This window comes from Carassius auratus, chromosome 28, assembly GCF_003368295.1.
Source record: "Carassius auratus strain Wakin chromosome 28, ASM336829v1, whole genome shotgun sequence".
Lineage (NCBI taxonomy): Eukaryota > Metazoa > Chordata > Actinopteri > Cypriniformes > Cyprinidae > Carassius > Carassius auratus.
In genome coordinates this window covers 3799477-3819682 of record NC_039270.1, presented here as the reverse complement: position 1 = coordinate 3819682, position 20206 = coordinate 3799477, and the positions used below count along the sequence as shown (strand labels likewise).

The 20206-nt window shown below is 38.9% G+C and overlaps 1 pseudogene; it reads right to left on the bottom strand.

Annotated features, from left to right (window-relative positions):
* Positions 1-1539: 1539 nt before the first annotated feature.
* LOC113047501 (gastrula zinc finger protein XlCGF7.1-like) lies at positions 1540-19084 on the bottom strand (annotated as a pseudogene).
* Between the last annotated feature and the right edge of the window lie 1122 nt (positions 19085-20206).

The following is a 20206-nucleotide window of genomic DNA, read 5'->3' as shown; positions in this document are numbered from 1 at the left end:
CTGTTATTCCACTCCATGATTCTTTAACAACATTCCACAATTCATTCACATTTCTTGGTTTTGCTTCAGAAACAGCATTTTTGATATCACCCCACAAGTTCTCAATTGGATTAAGGTCTGGAGATTGGGCTGGCCACTCCATAACATTAATTTTGTTGGTTTGGAACCAAGACTTTGCCCGTTTACTAGTGTGTTTTGGGTCATTGTCTTGTTGAAACAACCATTTCAAGGGCATGTCCTCTTCAGCATAGGGCAACATGACCTCTTCAAGTATTTTAACATATGCAAACTGATCCATGATCCCTGGTATGCGATAAATAGGCCCAACACCATAGTAGGAGAAACATGCCCATATCATGATGCTTGCACCTCCATGCTTCACTGTCTTCACTGTGTACTGTGGCTTGAATTCAGAGTTTGGGGGTCGTCTCATAAACTGCCTGTGGCCCTTGGACCCAAAAAGAACAATTTTACTCTCATCAGTCCACAAAATGTTCCTCCATTTCTCTTTAGGCCAGTTGATGTGTTCTTTGGCAAATTGTAACCTCTTCTGCACATGCCTTTTTTTTAACAGAGGGACTTTGCGGGGGATTCTTGAAAATAGATTAGCTTCACACAGACGTCTTCTAACTGTCACAGTACTTACAGGTAACTCCAGACTGTCTTTGATCATCCTGGAGGTGATCATTGGCTGAGCCTTTGCCATTCTGGTTATTCTTCTATCCATTTTGATGGTTGTCTTCCGTTTTCTTCCACGTCTCTCTGGTTTTGCTCTCCATTTTAAGGCATTGGAGATCATTTTAGCTGAACAGCCTCTCATTTTTTGCACCTCTTTATAGGTTTTCCCCTCTCTAATCAACTTTTTAATCAAAGTACGCTGTTCTTCTGAACAATGTCTTGAACGACCCATTTTCCTCAGCTTTCAAATGCATGTTCAACAAGTGTTGGCTTCATCCTTAAATAGGGGCCACCTGATTCACACCTGTTTCTTCACAAAATTGATGACCTCAGTGATTGAATGCCACACTGCTATTTTTTTGAACACACCCCTTTCAACTAATTCAACTAATTGCCCAATTGCACAGCCTTAAGAGCGTGCATATCATGAATGCTGGGTCTCATTTGTTTTCTGAGAATCTACTGAACCTACTGGTAACTTGTTTGCCACGTAGCAATAAAAAAATATACGAAAAACCTTGATTATTCTGGTTAGTCACATTGTACTGCTATTATTTTGAACAATACTGTAAGACTAAAACACAAATATATCATATCTTGAAGCAAAATGATACACAAGAATAAACCTTTCTGACATTGTTCTTTAGGGAGGAACTCTATCTTTGAGTTGATCTGAATCACAGTTAAATCTGCTGGTTTTGAAGATGAAGATTAACTTTATTCACTGCGAAAACATTAAATAATGTTTCTTTGTCAAGTCACTTGTAATGACAGATTCATCAGATATTTTATTGCTTGATGCATCGTTGTGTCACGTGGTGAGGAGCTGAAAGTACTGGATCTGAAGATAATACTGATTGGTTTTTGTATGACTGTGTAGAGAAGATGAATGTTTGAAACACTTCCCACATTCAGTTCAGTGATATAGTTTCTTTACAGTATGGATCCTCTCGTGTGTTTTAAACAGTTTTCTGAAGTTAAAGTCTTGTCACGCTCAAAGCACATGTACTCTTTCACACCAGTGTGTGTTTTCTGATGTACTTTCAAATATTTTAGAACTGAAAAACTCTTTCCACACAAATGACATGAATGTGGTTTCTCCTTTGAATGAACTCTCAGGTGATTCTTCAGACCTGAAGCTCTCAAAAATGTTTTGCTGCATTGAACGCATGCATGCAGTTTCTCTCTAGTGTGGATGTTCATGTGTTCATTAAGGTTTGATGATCGTGAGAAACTCTTTCCACACTGATCACAAGTGAAAGGTTTCTCTCCAGAATGAACTCTAGTGTGCTCTGTAAGGTGCCTTTTAAGTGTGAAACTCTTCCCGCACTGATCACATGTGTACGGTTTCACTCCAGTGTGGATCTTCTCATGTCTTTTCAGTTCTCTTAGCCGACGGAATCTCTTGTCACAGTATGAACACTTGTATGGTTTCTCTCCAGTGTGGATGTTCATGTGCTCCTTAAGGCTTGATGATTGAGTGAAGCTCTTCCCACATTGATCACATGTGTATGGTTTCTCGCGATTATGAACTCTCATGTGAAGCAAAAGTTGATGTTTGAATGAGAAACCCTTTCCACACTGAGTGCAGTTGAAAGATTTATTGGCCATTTCATTTAAATCTTCCTGTTTGCAACTCCGTTGTTTTTCTCCAGTTTTAACATGATTTTTCTCTTCAACTTCACTAATTTCTTCATTTTCTTCAATCAACTCTGAAATAAAAAAGGTTTGTAAACTCTGTAACTGATTAAGACGACAACTGCTATAGCACATTTTTGTAATTTATCAATCTTTGTAGGGTTGATGTTTTTTTTTTAAACATTATAGGCACAAATAACATGTTTCTATAGGAAGAACTATTAAATATTTTTAATCAACTAGGCAATTATCCAACATAATGCTATTGAAAAAGTACCCTATTACAACAAATCTAAATCTGCTCGAAAATTTATAACCATCTGCATTATTAATAATGAAGAAAAAACAAAGACCTGTTTGCTCTTCAGAATCTTCTGTGCATTTCATTCTACAGGATTTGTGTAAAGAGCTTCATTGAATAAGAGTCTGTGTGTGTGGAAGAAGCAGATTTGACACAAACAACATGGTTAGCATTAACATTTCATCTTTTAATTATCATTAAAACCATATTAGATTACTGCAATTTGAACAACTTGCGATAAGTATTGTCCAGCAAAAATCTTAGCTTTCAGTAACAGTCTCCGGTGCACACAGCACACAGAGTAGTTTAGTTTTAGTTAAACTTCCTCAGATTTCCCCTGCTCAGGGAGTAATGAACACTGTGTAGGGATCATGTCATTGGAGACACAGTTCATGCACAGAGCTCACTTCTAACGAGCTGATTATCTGAATCAGGTGTGTTAACAAAGAGAGACATTAAAAATGTGCTGAGCTGAAGGTCACGAGGACTGGAATTGAGAACTGCTGACCTAAAGGAAATGTTCTTAAATGGCAATGCTGTTTTGTCCACAGAGGTTACAGAAACAGCTGTAATTCAGCTTGTCCGTAAGTGCCACCTGCTGTAAGAGTGGATTTGCCAAGACTTTTATTTACATTCAGTCTGTGTGCAGCTTCTGTCTGGCCATTTTTTGACTGCTTGAGGAAAAAAGAAGCTTAAAAAATATATCTAGAATTATTTATGGAGTAGATAAAATGCATATAATCATTTTTTAAGCAATTATCATTTTGACATTTTCTGTATTTAAAGGCTGAAGGTTTACTTTTTTATTAAACTTTTTCAAAGCTTTATTTGAACATTTACATTAGATGAGTTTACATCTAAACATGCTATTAAACTGTTGTCAGTCAAGTTGTCATTTAAAATCTGGACATCATTGGTAATGTTATTGTTTTAGTGATTATGCAAACAAAGTCATTTTATTTGCTGTTTGTTGATTTTTAAATATAAAACTTGGTGAAGTGATTTGTGTGTCGGTACTTTTTTATCATCTCCAGTAGGGACGCACTGGTTGACCGGCCATAAATCAGAACCAGTTCTTGGTAGTTTTTCAACCGATTTTTCCTGAAGTGCGCCCGCGTGCACAGACTACATTTTAATCATTTGCTATCATTTCAGTTGTGTGGAAGTATTTTGAAATCTGTGCGCAGGACACAGGCAGCCATTCAGAGCTACATGTCTGAGGCACAGAAAGCAGGAACCAAAAAGCTGTGGGTGTACTGGCGCACAAATAAGAGTCTTTCCTGCGCTCACTGATCCTGCGCGAGAGTACTGTACCTGTCCGCGTCCTGCACAAGTGGAGACAGTGAAGGGACAAAACTAAAATCCTTTTTTTTTTTTTAAGGAAACTTGCATACACGTTTGAGAAGACAGAATTAAATGTCAGTTCTGTATAGGATGATTATTTTTATTTTACCTTAAAAATACATTGACTTAATTTCATTAAATCACCTGCTGTAGCACACTGAAAATGTTTTCACAGTTAAATAGATGTTTCATTCATCCAATTTAAAATAATGAGTAATGATTCACATCTATATTTTTTTACTTGAGCCAATAGTTATTTATTTTTCATTGGATCCTAGGAGCCATGTTGTCCAGGGTAATATGCCCCCGGTAGGTTCTCCCAAGGCAAACAGGTCTTAGGTGACGGGTCAGACTAATAGTGGTTCAATAGCCCTTTATGAATAATATAAAAACAAGGACCGTGACATCGCTCATCAAGGCGCAGCCAGGGTCTGGCTCCAGGGTGGGGGCTCGAATGCGAGCGCCTGGTGGCTTGGCCTCCCCTCATGGGGCACAGCTGGGCTAAGCCCGAAAAAGGTGGGGCTGACCTACCGTGGACCCAGCATCTGCGGGAGGAATCATAAGGGGCTGGTGCAATGTGGATCGGGCAGGAGTCGAAGGCAGGGGACCCAAACGACCTGATCACTGGACATGGAAACTGGCCTTAGGGATATGGAACTCTGGAGTTGCACGCGGCGAGAGGTGGTGGGCTGGTGTGGGGTTGTTCATAGCTCCCCAGCTAAGACGCCATGTGTGGGAGTTTACCCCAGTGGACGAAAGGGTCGCTTCCCTGTGCCTTCGAATAGGGGATAGGTCTCTCATTGTCATTTGTGCTTACGGGCCAAATGGCAGTGTAGAGTACCGACCTTCCTGAGGTCTTCGGGAGAGGTGCTGGAGAGTGCTCTATCCGTGGACTCTACACGGTCGAATACATGAGGATTGGCCCCCCTGATCTGAACCCGAGTGGTGTTCTGTTATTGGACTTCTGTGCAAGTCACAGTTTGTCCATAACGAACACCATGTCATCAGTGCACGTGGCACCAGGACACCCTAGGCAGGAGGTCAATGATAAACCTTTTGTCTTGGACACTCCGGTAAAGAGAGGGGCGGAGCTGTCAACTGATCACCACCTGGTGGTGAGTTGGATCCGATGGTGGGGGAGGAAGCTGGACAGACCTGGTGGACCCAAACGTATTGTGAGGGTCTGTTTGGAACGTTCATTTGGCTGAGCCCTGTCAGAGAGATTTTCAGTTCCCTCCTCCGGCAGAGCTCTGACCAGATTCTGAAGGAGGCTGGAGACATTGAGTCCGAGTGGACCATGTTCTCCTCCTCCATTGTCAATGCGGCCACTTGGCACTGTGGCCATAAGGTCTCTGGTGCCTGTTGAGGCGGCAATCCTTGAACCCACTGGGTGAACACCGGAAGTAAGGAATGCTGTCAAGCTGAAGAAGGAGACCTACCAGGCCTGGCTGGCTTGCAGGACTCCTAAGGCAGCTGATTCTGGCAAACCATACGGCGCCTCAGGAAGGGGAAGCAGAGCCCTGCCAACACTGTTTACAGTAGAGGTGGGCAACTGTTGACCTCAACTGGGGATATCGTTGGATGGTGGAATGATTACTTTGAGGATCTCCTTTATCCAACCGACATGACTTCCGTGGAGGAAGCCGAGGCTAAGGGCTCAGAGATGGACTTCACCCAAGCCGATAGTCATACCTTGGATTCAGGAGTAACAATGCGGTTTTCATTCCGGTCGTGGAACACATGGACCAATTTTATACCCTCATCAGGGTGCTGGAGGGTTCATGGGAGTTTTCCCAACATGTACACATGTGTTTTGTGGGTCTAGAGAAGGCATTCGACCATGTCCCTTGAGGCCTCCTGTGGGGGGTGCTCCTGGGGTATGGGGTACAGGGCCCTCAGTTAAGGGCTGTCCGGTCCCTTTATGACTGGAGCAGGAGCTTGGTTCGCATTGCTGGCTGTAAGTCAGACTTGTTCCCGGTGCATGTTGGACTCCAGAAGGACTGCCCTTTATCACGGGTCCTGTTCATTATTTTTATGAACAGGACTTATAGGCACAGCCAGGGGCCAGAGGATGTCCGGTTTGGGGACCACGTGATATAATCTCCGCTTTTTGCAGATGACGTTGTCATGTTGGCTTCATTGGGCCAGGACCTAAAGCATGCACTGGGATGGTTTTCATCCGAGTGTGAAATGGCTGGGATGAGAATCAGCACCTCCAAGTCCAAGGCCATGGTTCTCAGCCGGAAAAGGGTGGCATGTCCCCTTCAGGTTGGTGGAGTGCTCCTGCCTTAAGTGGAGGAATTCAAGTATCTTGGGGTCTTGTTCACGAGTGAGGGAAGGATGGAGTGGGAGATTGACAGGTGGATAGGTGCAGCTTCTGCAGTGATGCGGTCAATGTACCTGTCTGTCATGGTGAAAGAGCTGAGCTGCAAGGTGAAACTCTCGAGTTACCGGTCAATCTACGTTCCTACTCTCACCTATGGTCATGACCTGTGGGTCATGACCGAAAGGACAAGATCCCGGATACAGGCGGCCAAAATGAGCTTTCTCCGCAGGGTGGCTGGGCGCTTCCTTAGAGATATGGTGAGGAGCTCTGCCACTCAGGAGGAGCTAAGAGTAGAGCCACTTCTCCTCCACATCGAGAGGAGCCAACTGAGGTGGCTCGGGCATCTGTTCCGGATACCTCCTGGAGGGCTTCCTGGGAAGGTGTGTTGGGCATGTCCCACCGGGAGGAGGCCCCGGGGAACACCGAGGACACACTGGCGGGACTATGTCTCTCGGCTGGCCTGGGAACGCCTCGGTATCCCCCTTGAAGAGCTGGAGGAAGTGTATAGGGAGAGGGAAGTCTGGGCATCTTTGCTTAGACTGTTGCCCCCGCGAACCGGCTCCCAGATAATGGATGGATGGATAGATGAATAAAACACTTTGCATCTTTGTTTTATTCGCACCAACATTATTTGATTTATTAACATTTTGGAATAATATATTCATATATTATACTCATACTTTTATTCGCACCAACATTATTTGATTTATTAACATTTTGGAATAAAATATTCATATATTATACTCATATTCATATAGCATACTTTCATTTAGACTCAATGGTAAATATCTTTTTTTATTTAAAACCAAATTTAAAAATTAAAACAAATGCTGAATGCTCTTATTGAATGTGTGTTGATTGTGATTTGGTTTGGACTGTAGAACTATGTAATTGTTGCCTTTAATTTCACATGGTTACAGTTTATGTTTTCATTTAAGGCCAGTTCTATGTAGTTTCAACCCAATTCCAAAACAAAAGCTAAATGCTGATGTCTGTACATCTATGTTTGTATTGAATGTAGGCTACTTACTGTGCAGTTTCTGCCGTTAATTACAGATGGTTATGGTTATTGTTTTCAATAGCCAAAAGCCAGTTTGGCCTATTAAATACCAAATAAACATCTTGTTTATGCATACTTTCCTTCTTTCTTGTTCGTTGCTTAAAGAAAAAAATAACTGAAAATCGGTATCAGAATCGGCCATGAAAAATCATGATTGCGCATCCCTAATCTCCAGCACATTAACAATACCGTGATAATACTGAAAACAGTGATAATTTTGCTCACTATAATTGTGATAAAAAATGTTCATAACGATACATCCCTAGACTAGAGCCTTACAAATACAAAGCGTTCTCTTCATCAGAATTTTACTATATTAAAAGTACCAGTGTCAACACAGTCAACACAGAGCAGATCAATTTAAAATGTTCATTCTGTAACACTGCACTCACATGTGCTCATTTACACATTCTGTGCATTTCTGTTTTGTCTATCTTTCTATTGTTAACATCACTAACCAACTTTATTTTTCATTCTGCTTTATTTACATATAAAAACATATCCATCTAGAAATACAAAAAAAAAAAATGTAAATTCTTCCAAATGTAAATAAAACATGAAAAAAGCATAAACAGAAATTTGATTACATCCATCTTCGTTAACAATTACAGGTAAATAACTACACTAGAGCACATCTAAATATAGTTTTTTCTAACAGCTAAATTCAGAGCAATTAAAGTAAATTATTAACATGTTATAGTTTTATATATGCAGTAATTGAAAGTGATCAGAAAATATTCTTTAAACAGCAAATAAGGAATGTAATATTTTGTAAATCTCTTCATCTGAAGAGATTTAAAATAACCCACGTGGCATACGGACTAATTATATGAACTATCAGGCAGTGTCTGTTCTAACAGTAACTAAAAAAGTAACTAAAACAGATTTTATCTGATAAAGATAAACCTTCAAAAGAGAGAAAAAAAAAAAAAAAAAGCAGCAGCAAACTTGATATCGGTTCGTGTTCATTCCCCTCACAGATAACGAGACAATCAGCAATATTATCACTGCAAACATTGAAACAATGATTCACACAGTATACAAAAACATGAAATCACTCAGACCTTAATGTATTTAAAGGAGTCATATGATATTGCCAAAAAGGACATTATTTTGTGTAGTTGGTGTAATGAAATGGTGTTTATTTAGTTTAAGGTTAAAAAAAAACATTTTCCACATACAGTATATTATTATTTCTCCTCTATGCACCATCTTCTGAAACGCGTTGTTTTTTACAACATTGTTCTGAAAAGCAAGTATTAAGTATTCATCAATTCACTGTAGCCTATATATCACTGTATTGATTAATTGAGGGCATCGTTGGGGAATCTTGGAGCATGACATACAAGGACAGGGGAGTATTACAGCTCGGTCAATCTTCTTGTACATATATTAGACCAAAATGTCAAGTTTGAATAGTAAAAGCAATTGTTAAGATTGAAAAGAAATGTTTAATTGTTTATCAAATTCTGTTTTAGCATGTCTAATTATTTGAATGCATAAAACAACTTAATTTATTTTTTCTTAAAGAAGCCTAATGATTTTTACCCTTAAAAAATTCTGTGCATTTAAATTTTTATTGTTATCAAATCAAGAAATGAAACTTAAAATTAAGCAAACGTTTTTGGTGAAACAAGGGGGATTTACTATTAAAGTTAATACATGGAAGAAATGTTGTGTGATTTTTCCAATGTACATCCTACTAGAGCTGCAACTAACAATTATTTTTTCTGTCGACTAATCTAACGATTATTTTTCGATTAGTCGACTAATCTAACAATAATTTTTTCGATTAGTCGACTAATCTAACAATTATTTAATATAATATTTCAACCTTTATTCATTTTCAACCTATGGGGTTGAAGTTTTTACAGTATAAAATAAATAAGAGGCAAATAAAATTATTTTACTATGGTAAATATGAGCTTATGATAGCGTTTATAATTAAACGACAGTAGCCATAAATTTACAGTTGTCTGAGACGTCATGAAATGTTCTTTAGCATCACAAACCATAAAATGTAGTCAGGGTTCTGCTATGGTTTAGCATGGTTTCCAGAGATCTGGAGCTGAATCGGGGTAGCTCGGTGGTTTGTGACTGTTTGTGACTGTTGTGTTTTAAGGGGCCGTTCACATATCACGTCTTTTGCGCGCTCAAGTTAGTTATTTCCAATGTAGGCACACAATAAGCGCGCTCATAATGGAAGCTACGCGGTCGCGACACGCTTGTTTTTTCCAGGCGTGTCCGCACCGCATCGAGTTAAAAACATCTCAACTTTTCAGAATGCCGCAAGCTCAAGCATATCAGACCTGAACCAGGAAGTCACCAGATCACACGGTAACCAGTTAAAGGGACAATAAGTAACTTTTTAGGTATTTTATTATCTAAAATCAATATTTTTATTCATAAATATGCCCTCAATGGTGTACAAATACCTATGCCAATGTTTAAACTAATCCTCGTAAATGAAGAATTTATTATCTTTATATACATGGGACGGGTAGGTCGACGGAGGCTTCCATGTACTTCCACCATCTTGCAAAACTATAATAGCAGAGAGGGACAAAAAGTACTAAGCCAACGCGTTTCCACAACGTGTTTTCGGTCAGAGCCAGAAACGCAGGTGCAGAGCAGTGAGAGGCGCTTGAAACTGCACCGGCAAGTTTAAAAGTCTGGATTGCATTCTTATTATGGACCACACATATGCCGCGCCACAGGAGAAGAAAACATCATCGCCAAAACAGTCAAAAATAGAACGTAAAAGGAAACGTGACCGTAGATTACAGAAAACAAGAGTTAATGTCGGGGAAGCTTTTTCTAGGTGGAAAGAGCTAATGCTGGATAAAGATTTCAAAAGAGACGCTGAAGTGGCCAGTTTTCTTCTCGACAGGTAAGTCAGTGTTACAATCTATATTACAATATTTTTTTTTATATCTAACAATGCACATTATTCAGAAAATATAACGAATAAAGAAGACATTACAATATGTCTCTAATTACAATATTTCATGTTTTCCACAGTCAGTAATTCATACTGTAACATTCGTTTGTTTATGGTCATGGTGCAGTTTGTTTGAAATAACACACCTGTTCACCTGAAGGAAAACTCGACGAAGTGCTATTAGAAGACATCCCGTCAAAGCTTTTTGGTACATATCGCCTACCGTAGATGCAACGTGAATTTGAAAAAGCGAGGCGCTGGAGAGCAAAATTAGTTTGAATGCAAAATACAATTTCACCACTAGATGGGAGTAATTCCTACTTAGTGTCCCTTTAAACCGTAACACCGGAGAGCGCCAAGATGTTTTCCTCTGAGGTGCTCGCGCATCGCAGTTGTGCTGCCGTGGTACACCATATCGGTTTTTCAAAGGGAACAAAGGGCCATTTTATTTGTCCTCTGTTTAAAGTATTCCCATACTTTTGATAACAGTGGCCTCTGTTTTTGTGATATAATGCAACTTTCTCCATTCCCAGTATGCCATTACGCGAGATGTAAACAAACAGCGTGACGCTTCAATGCATTTCACACACATTGACGTATTTTTGTAGTCTATGTAATCGATGACTTCGACGCGTCGTTGCAGCACTACATCCTACTGAACAATATACTTCAAAACCGGACTTTTATTTTGATGGGTTTTAAAATAAATGATTACCTTTACAATTCTGTGCATGTGAAATGATGCATTTGCTCAAATCAAACGGTCAGATGCTCATGAATTAACTCTCAGAGCAGTTCTGGAGATGTTGTTCATGTGTTTTCATCCTCATTAAGTCAGTCGGCAGACGCTGAAATCACCGCGAGAGTCAACTGAATTAACTGTGAATTTCGTTTTTATGAATGGATTCCGTCCACATTTTCCGCATCGCGGAAATCATAGAGCCCTACAATTATCCCAGTATGATGTAATCTCTCACACTTGAACTTCTGTTATTGAACACTCAAGTGATTATCTAATCAGAATAAAAGAGCAGCGCTGAATCACACACCCCTCTCTCTGTTCAGCGTGCACGTGTCTAAACACACAGCACGTGTTGTCAGTGACTTCAACCACTAGAGGCCGATCTCGCACTGTATAATGAAAACAGAGCCTTCTCAGCCGCTCCAGCAACAGCCGCAACCCAGAAAACTATCAGACGCTCCAGCAAGGGACGAAATGCTGGAAAACTATCGGCATGGATTTTTGCTGATAACTGATTGTTCCAGCAATCAACTATCAGTGCCAATTAATGGTCGACCTCTACTTTTAAAACTACATTTCATGACACGGTAACAGTAATATTCTGAAAATCATCCGAATAAAAATGGTGGTTGAAAATGCTGCATGAACTCAACTGGCACAAGCCCCCCCATGACAAGAATTCGCGTCTGTTGTGAAGTTAATTTCACGCGTGAATGAAGTATCTAAACTCAAATTGTTCAAGCGTCCAACTAAGCATGAATAGCATGATTTATTCATGCAAGTCGCATCTGGTGTGAACGTAGCATAAGAATTAAGAGATATTTTGCCTACAGTAATGGGAGTGCCCCTTCTCAGGATCCTCCATGTTAACTACCTTCTGTTCCATTTGAGATGTAAATTACCCTGGTGACCTGACTTAATGCAAATTCCAATTGTTAGTTTCTGTCTCCATCTCGGGGGATGCTTTACTGCTATTCATGCAGCTCCCGGATGTGAAATGCTGAATTTTCTGCTGTATTTGAACCACTGAATTTATGGAAGCATATTTTGTTAAGTAAAATGAAATGAACCAAAATATTCCAGTCGAATACATCCTTCATATTTTTAAACAGATTGAATATTTAGGAAGTGAATTCAGGTGAATATGAATTATTTAATTTTTAATTCTGAAATAGTGTGTGAGATATTTTGAATTATACAATTCACAGCCTAAATAAATAACTATGTTACATTTCAGGACCTAAAAATACCCTGAAAATACAAGGCATTAAAAAAGCAAGCACTATTAATTAAATGGATTATTTATTTATTTTTTTCAGTTAGTGCAATTCCTCATGCTTTTTTCTTATTCCAAAGACATTTGTCATTCATTTTCTTCCATAGGAGTATCACTATAAATAGTTTTATCAGATAAAAAGAAGTCTTTAATATCTGTATTGTTGGCATGGGCGCCGTATAGGGGGGGAAAGTTAGGACAAATCCAAAGGCCCTTGACTGACAGGGGGCCCAACAAAAAGGTAAAAACTAATTTAAAATTTGTATTACATTATACACTATAAAACACAGAGTATATTTCAAATAATAATAAAATGAATGATGTCTTTGATTTTACTTATTTTGGCAATAAAAGTTAAATATCACCATTGACCAAAAAATAAAACATCCATATTTACCAACCACCCCCTGTATCTGCATGAAATGGTCCTGCCTTAGCGCATTCATCAGTAGCCGCATTTCCACTGTCGGGCCAGTGAGAGCCAGGGCTTAAAATGGGCTGGCTGGGGCTCATAGCCCCGGGCAAGTAGCACCGAGGCCAGAATAGCACAGGGTTTCCACAGTAGAGCCTGAAGCTCCGCTGTGTTTCACTAAAACACACCCTTTACACTTCTCTCAGGAACAACGTCACGCAACCCCATAATTTCACCAACAAAGAGAAGTTATCAGAAAACTAAGAAATAAGTCACAGGAACTAGCGCGATCATAAAACGAACATGATAAAAGTGGCCGTGTGTTTGTATGCTTTGTTAAATATTCAAATTCAAAAGCATCAATGTTTTACTATGGTAGAATAATTGATACATTGATCATAATGAATTAATTCATCAGGACTCAAAATTAAATCACACAGAAATAAATGTATTTGTATTTTATTTATTTTAAACGCTTATAAAAATAGCCTGCTTATTCATTCGAGCTGCTTTTTGTTATGATCCGCAGCGCTGACTCTCTATTTTTATAAAAGCACCCGAACAAAAATCATTTTATTTTGATGACATATTCTACACATAGCTAAACTCTTGATATGAGACTTATGACAGATAAAATATGTTACTAAATGAAAACACAATTGTGATAAGAAATAAGACTGACGTCTGATTTCTCCATGTGGTTGTATTAACCTTGTTTGCTATGGTAATGTTAATGTTTATTGTGCATAGTCTTTTACATCGCTTTTAAATATTTCTTCCTTGTATGGTAATCATAATCCACATCGGATCAAGTTATTTCAAACACTAGCTGCTAACTGAAAGTGAGTTTTGAGGTCAACTTATTTTAAAAAGTCTGTAATACTGGTGTTAAAGCTGTTATCTTTCTGTAATGATCTGAAGCGCTGAAACTTTCCAGATGCGGAGAAACTCTGTGTGGCGAGTGGGGCGGGGCCGAGAGCCTTGGGAACAGGGAGAGGCCGGTGGAGTGATTGAGAAATGAGTGACACCTGCGCCACTCACCGGTCTCGCGTTTTATTTTGTGTTTTGATTTTGTTTGTGTGCAACAGTCGTCTGCGAGGGACTGTCGCGCTGTTTTGTATTTATTTTATTATTAAAGCTTTCATTTTGATTGTCCGCCGGTTCCCGCCTCCTTCTTCCCGATGATTATGAAGTTTGTGTTGTTACACTCTGCCTTTGTTCATAACCACTCCTCTAGCCCCAGCAAGGTTTTCGTCGGGCCAAAAAACCCGGCCCATTGGCCCCAAAGAAGCCCTGACAATGCACGATCAAGCTCCGGAAGTGACAGTGGAAACGCGACTGGCCCTGGCATGCACTAGCACGCTCGGTTTAAGCTCGACAGTTAGTTGCAGACAGTCAATTAATGCACGGCACGCTATCAGTGTTAATTTCGTTAATGAAGTCAATGACGAAAAATATTTGTTAACATTTTATGTGCGACTAAGACAAGAAGTTGATGAGCTAAAAAGAATATCTGATGACGAAATTACGATGAAATTTATGCCGCGTTTTCGTTAACTAAATGAGACTGGACTACAATGTTATTTGAGGACTACCGGACATTCAAAATGAATCCTATAGGCTATTGTCTTTCAAAATGTGCGTCCCTGTCTTTGGATTGCGATCGGATAAGGGCCCTTTGCATATCTAGTCAGTATAACAGCTGCAGTGGATGGATAAACCACCAAAATGCGAACTAGCGATCTGAAACAATGGCCTCAGCACCCAAAGGGGCAGAGATGAGGTGACCAGACGTCCCGTTTTTTCCAAAGAGTAATAAATCATTGTCGATTAACTTAAATTTAGTGAAGACGGGATAAGCGAAATCACGCTGATAGAAGTGCTCTCTCTCTCGCTCCACTTCCTCAGTTCAAATACATAGATCAGTTCTCAGCACTCAAATACACACACAGCAGTCCAGATGTTTATCGTGTAGAGTATCTCACGTAAATACAGTAGGTTATGGAATAAGTGAACGTGAACAGGTGTGTGAAAACTTAATGTGTCAGTATTTAATGCATGTCTTCCGTCTTAAAAGGACAGCATTCCAAATTAAATACCTATGTCATTAATTGTAATCAACAAAAGACGTTAAATAAATGTATACATGTTAAGTTAAACCTACAGTATCTGAAAAATTAGTTTAATTTGTATCTGTATTGTATTTATCTTATTGTGCTTTTAAAAAATATTATATATATATATATATATATATATATATATATATATATATATATATATATATATGAAATAAAAATGAAAATTGTCATAATTTATTCAAGATTTTCATAAACTTAATTGATTTGGTTTAAAGAGAGAAATGCCTTTCAACCTGTTACAACGTGATGAACCACAGAAATGATTTTGGAAACATTATTTTAAGGTTCAAAATTTTACATAGTGTTGCTTTAAAAACATTTTTATGGGGGCTTTTAATCTTGCATCAAATAGTGAACTGCATACTGTATGCAGACTTGTATTTACAAATCACCAGCAGTAAATATTGTGCTAGTACTAGTATTGAACTACAAGCAGCAAGACAATTGCAAGCCTTTGATTAGAGTTATGTAAAGCTTTTGACGGGACAGTTAGGTCCAAGAGATTTGGTGACAACAGCTGCGCAGAGGGGGCCCAATTCGATTTTTTTTTGTCATGGGGCCCAAAATTCCTGGCAGCGCCCATGATTGGTGGTATCTCAGATAGTAGGTAAACTCCTTCTTGAGATCGATGATCAGCCTCAAAAATCCTGATCTGAGCACTAGTGATGGGAAGTTTGGTATTTTTCCTGCGAACCGGCTCTTTTGGAAGGTTCGATTCAATAAACCGGTTGAAAAAAAACAGTTCACCGGTTCTTTACACTCGACGCAATGACATCACGTCTATCAAACATTCAAATATATCAAGTCAGTAATCATAACTTTAGTCAGTTAAAAGCCTCATAATCATGAAAGGTTTACAATTAAGTTTTGCAACAACGGATGCAAATACAGTAACCGTTTCGGAGATCTGTACTTTACTTGAGTATGTTTTATTTGCATCTACTTTCACTCTTACTCCACTACTATATTAAAGACAAAGTTTACTTTTTACTCCGATACATTTCCCCATGCCCGCTACAAGTATTTATTACACTTATTTTACAAACCAATGAAAAACCTGGTTTTCTTTTGGAAAAAAAAGAACGTGCGAGTTCTCACCAACATACGCTCACACAGCAGTTAGTTCGAGGTGGAAGATGACCTCTAAAACAGATTATAGTGCAGCTCTTGCTGCCTGCAATGATCCCGAGATTCCCGACAGGGATCACCCATGGCCATATCTCAAGGATATGTTTGAATTCACTGAATTCAAGGGAGATTCTTATCGGCTGAAATGTCTTCTTTGCCTGCCATGGGTGAATGAAATTTCAGTAGGGCTGAAAAAAAAAATCTCATCAGTAAAGATTAGGGCTGCACAATGTGTCGTTTAAGCATCGAAATCGCGATGTACGAATCCACGATAGTCATATCGCAGGATGTGCGATGTAGGCTGTCATAGTTGATCCATTATTCATTAACTGTACAGGCCAGCTGCTCTCCGGCCCTTGACGAATGTGATTCGCAGATTCATTGCACAGCTTAACCATCATAGAGTGAAAGTTTATCATTGACAGGACTGAAAACCACATGCAAGTTTAACAGGGCAGAGAGAGAGAGACAGAGAGAGAGCGTGCGCGAGAGAGACTAGCGCGAGAGAGAGAGAGCGAGCCGTCTTCAAACAACACTAGCGCTGTATTGCTCTCTCTCCCCCGCGCATATTAATCAATTGACACTATGGTGTCGATGTTTAAAACATTTAAAATGAGAATGTAAGTGTGCTCACCCCATTTTTGTTTGTAAGAAAAAATATCGCAATATATATTGCAGAAAAATTCCAGAGGACCAGAGAGAAGGAAATTAATAGTGGAATAAAGTTGTTATTTTGGGGGTTTTTTTGCGCACAAAAAGTATTCTCGTCGCTTGATAAACTTAAGATTGAGCCACTGTAGTCACTTGGACTATATTAATGATCTCTCTAAAGGGGGGGTGAAATGCTCGCTTTCACTCAATATCCTGTTAATCTTGAGTACCTATAGAGTAGTGCTGCATCCTTCATAACTCCAAAAAGTCTTTAGTTTTATTATATTCATTAGAGAAAGATAGTCTGTACCGATTTTTCCCGGAAAAACACGACCGGCTGGAGGCATGACGTGTGGGCGGAGCTAAAGAATCACGAGCGCAAGTAAGCGAGCGGGCTCGAACCCGGGTCTCTGGCATGGGAGGCGGACGCACTAACAAGGAGGCAGAGATATTTTAAGCAGTTTTACTCACCGCCTGCAATTCCAACACACGATCGTGACCCTTTTTCGTTGGGACTGCATTATCCTTAAGAAATAAACGATGTGCAAATCCGTCGTCAAACTGGGCCTTGTTTGTAAAACAAGCATCTTCGAAATGCAGGGAACAAACGAAAACACTTGCACAACTCCGTTGATGCTCTGTAAAAATAAACTCCATCCTCTGGTACCTTAATGCTGTTTTTTTTTTTGGTAATCTGTGCAGGGTTGTCTTGCCCTGGCAACCAAAAACACACTTCTTTTGTGACAAGTCGCGACGCTCTCGCTCTGATCAGTGAATGTCTGTGCTCTCAGTGCTCTGCTATACGGGAGCGCGTGCTCTTCCGGCAGAAGAGCCCTTAGGACCCATATAAGGAAATTCCGCTCCATCTAACGTCACACAGAGCCATACTGGAAAAAAACTTTCCGAAACTTGTGACAAACCGGACGTACAACTTAATTTTTTAAACTTTGTCCATGTTTAGCATGGGAATCCAACTCTTTAACAGTGTAAAAAACTCAGTATGCATGAAATAGCATTTCACCCCCCCCCCTTTAATAACTTTTCAGGGCCAGCATTTCATTACCGTAGAAGACTATGGAGGAGTGAGACAGCTCTCAGATTTAATCAAAAATATCTTAATTTCTGTTCCGAAGACAACCGAAGGTCTTACGGGGTTGGAACAACATGAGGGCGAGTAATTACTGACAGAATTTTCATTTTTGGGTGAACTATATCTTTAAAGAGGTGGTTCTTGCTCATTGATATTCTGAAACAGCCTAACCTTGTATCTTGCACATCTTCTGTTTGATGCAGCTATTATGTTATGGAACATGTCTATTAAAAGTTCAACCCCTATACTGCGATAAGGTGCTTCATTGTCTCTTTTGATTGTAAATCTAACAAATTCTTAATTGCAGCTAATCTCATAATTTTTTCAATTAAAACATTGCATATCACTCCCAAAAGAACTGATCTGCTTAATTATTGATATTTACAGTTAATTTGAATATTTACTTTTTAATTCCGGTAAGTATGTTTTAAATAGGATACTTTTGTACTTTTAATCAAATTATGTTTGAATGGAGGACTTTCTACTTTTGTCATTTTTTATTTAGATACATCTACATTTAGTTGAGTATAACTTTTGAGTACTTTTACCACCCCTGCTAACCGGCACGTGCTGAAGTCCAGTATCAGCTGCTCTACTCGTGTTCATATTCTGTTAACTACAAACTCAATTTGTGAATCTGTCATCGTTAACACAGTACAGATAATTCATAATATATCACACTTTCCGATGATTAACAAAATACTTTAAAAATTATCATGAGCCGTATCCTCAGTTCATCGGTTCTCAAATCGGACGCGTCCGAAAGAAACGGTTCTCGGTTCAGTGTACTGGTGATCCGAAACCCGATGCAACCGGTTCTTGACTCGAGAAACGCTCCAGCAGTGGGCATGTTCGTTCGTCATCTAGCTCTGCTCGGTGTTCATCTTCAATTAGGTCTTCACAGCAGTTAGACAGTGTACTGTTTTAGTAAATGAATTACTACGGGATATTGTTTTATTCGGACTCAGAGGGAGTGTCAGTCACATTAAAAAAGTTAACCGCTTAAGTCATTTGTGGATTAATGCTTATTGGAGACGCGAATCGTTTCAAACGATTCAGTTCGATTTGGGGAACTGGTTCAACCGGTTCAATAAGAAGAACCGGTTAAATCGAAAAATTCGTTCGGACATCACTACTACGGAGTACCTACTTTCTTACATATTGTTGTAAGAACAAACTGTGTAACATGGGTTTCAAATATGAAATACAGTGAATTACTGACCTCTCCTCAGAAAACTCAACCCCAGCAGCGTCCGAAAGCTTTGACGACTCGCTCTCTTATCAGACAATGACTTCACAGACAGCGTTTGTTCACGGTTTCTCCCGACAGTGATTTCTTTCTTTCCTTCTGTTTATTGGCGGTTGGCAGACTAGCTTATTAGTGCGTTACCGCCACCAACTGAACTGGAGTGTGGAGCATCGATGTATGTATATCAGTATGTATCATGTATGTATGGCATACTAAATAATACTTATAGTCATAAATAAATAAACAAATAAACAAACATCATTATATTCTTATATAATTTCCTGTATCTTTAAGATATTTCAACAAAGCAATTCTAATATTCTTATTCCTTTTTAGCATACTTAATATATCTACTAGCATCATGCTTCCACCTTCATCTATTACTTTAGCTTCTAGCATTTGTCCTTCGTTGTTATATGCTCTACAATGCAACAGTACATGCTCTACAGTTTCACAAATCCCACAATGCATACATAATCCATTCGGATGTTTCTTAATTCTATTTAAATTTCCATTCAATGCAGTATGTCCTATTTTAATTCTTATTATTACTGATTCTTCTCGTCTTCTTAATCCCATGTCATTGTTACGTATTCCTACTTCCTTTTGAATTCTATATAGATGTCGTCCAGTCTTCTCTTTCTCCCAAAGTTTCTGCCATACATTTATAAGAGCTTTCCTAATTATTGTTTTTGCTTCTGCCTTACTCATTTTTATGGCAATTCCTATCTGATTCAAATTCAAAGAATTCTTAGCATGCTTATCTGCCTTCTCATTTACTTCAACTCCAACATGTGCTGGAACCCAAATAAATGAAATAAAAATGCCCTGATTTTCCATTCTATATGCTGCAGTATTTCAAGTATAACATATGGTCTGCAGTTAGACTGGCCTGATTTTATGCTTTTTAACGCAGCCAATGAATCTGAACATATTACAGTTTTTTTTTTTTTCATCTATTTTCCTCTACCCACTGGAGAGCCAAAACAATAGCTACCAATTCTGCTGTAAATACAGATAAAAATTCTGGGATTCTTTCCTTAATAACTATTTCATAATGTGGAATAACTACTGCTATTCCTGTTTTCATAGTTTCTGGATCTTTTGAACCATCAGTAAATACCTGTATCATTTCATAATACGCCTGATCCATATATTTATTAACTCTTATTTTTATTGGTTCACAATCCTGTTTCTTCACGCCATCTGTTAAATAAAAATCTACTTTAGGC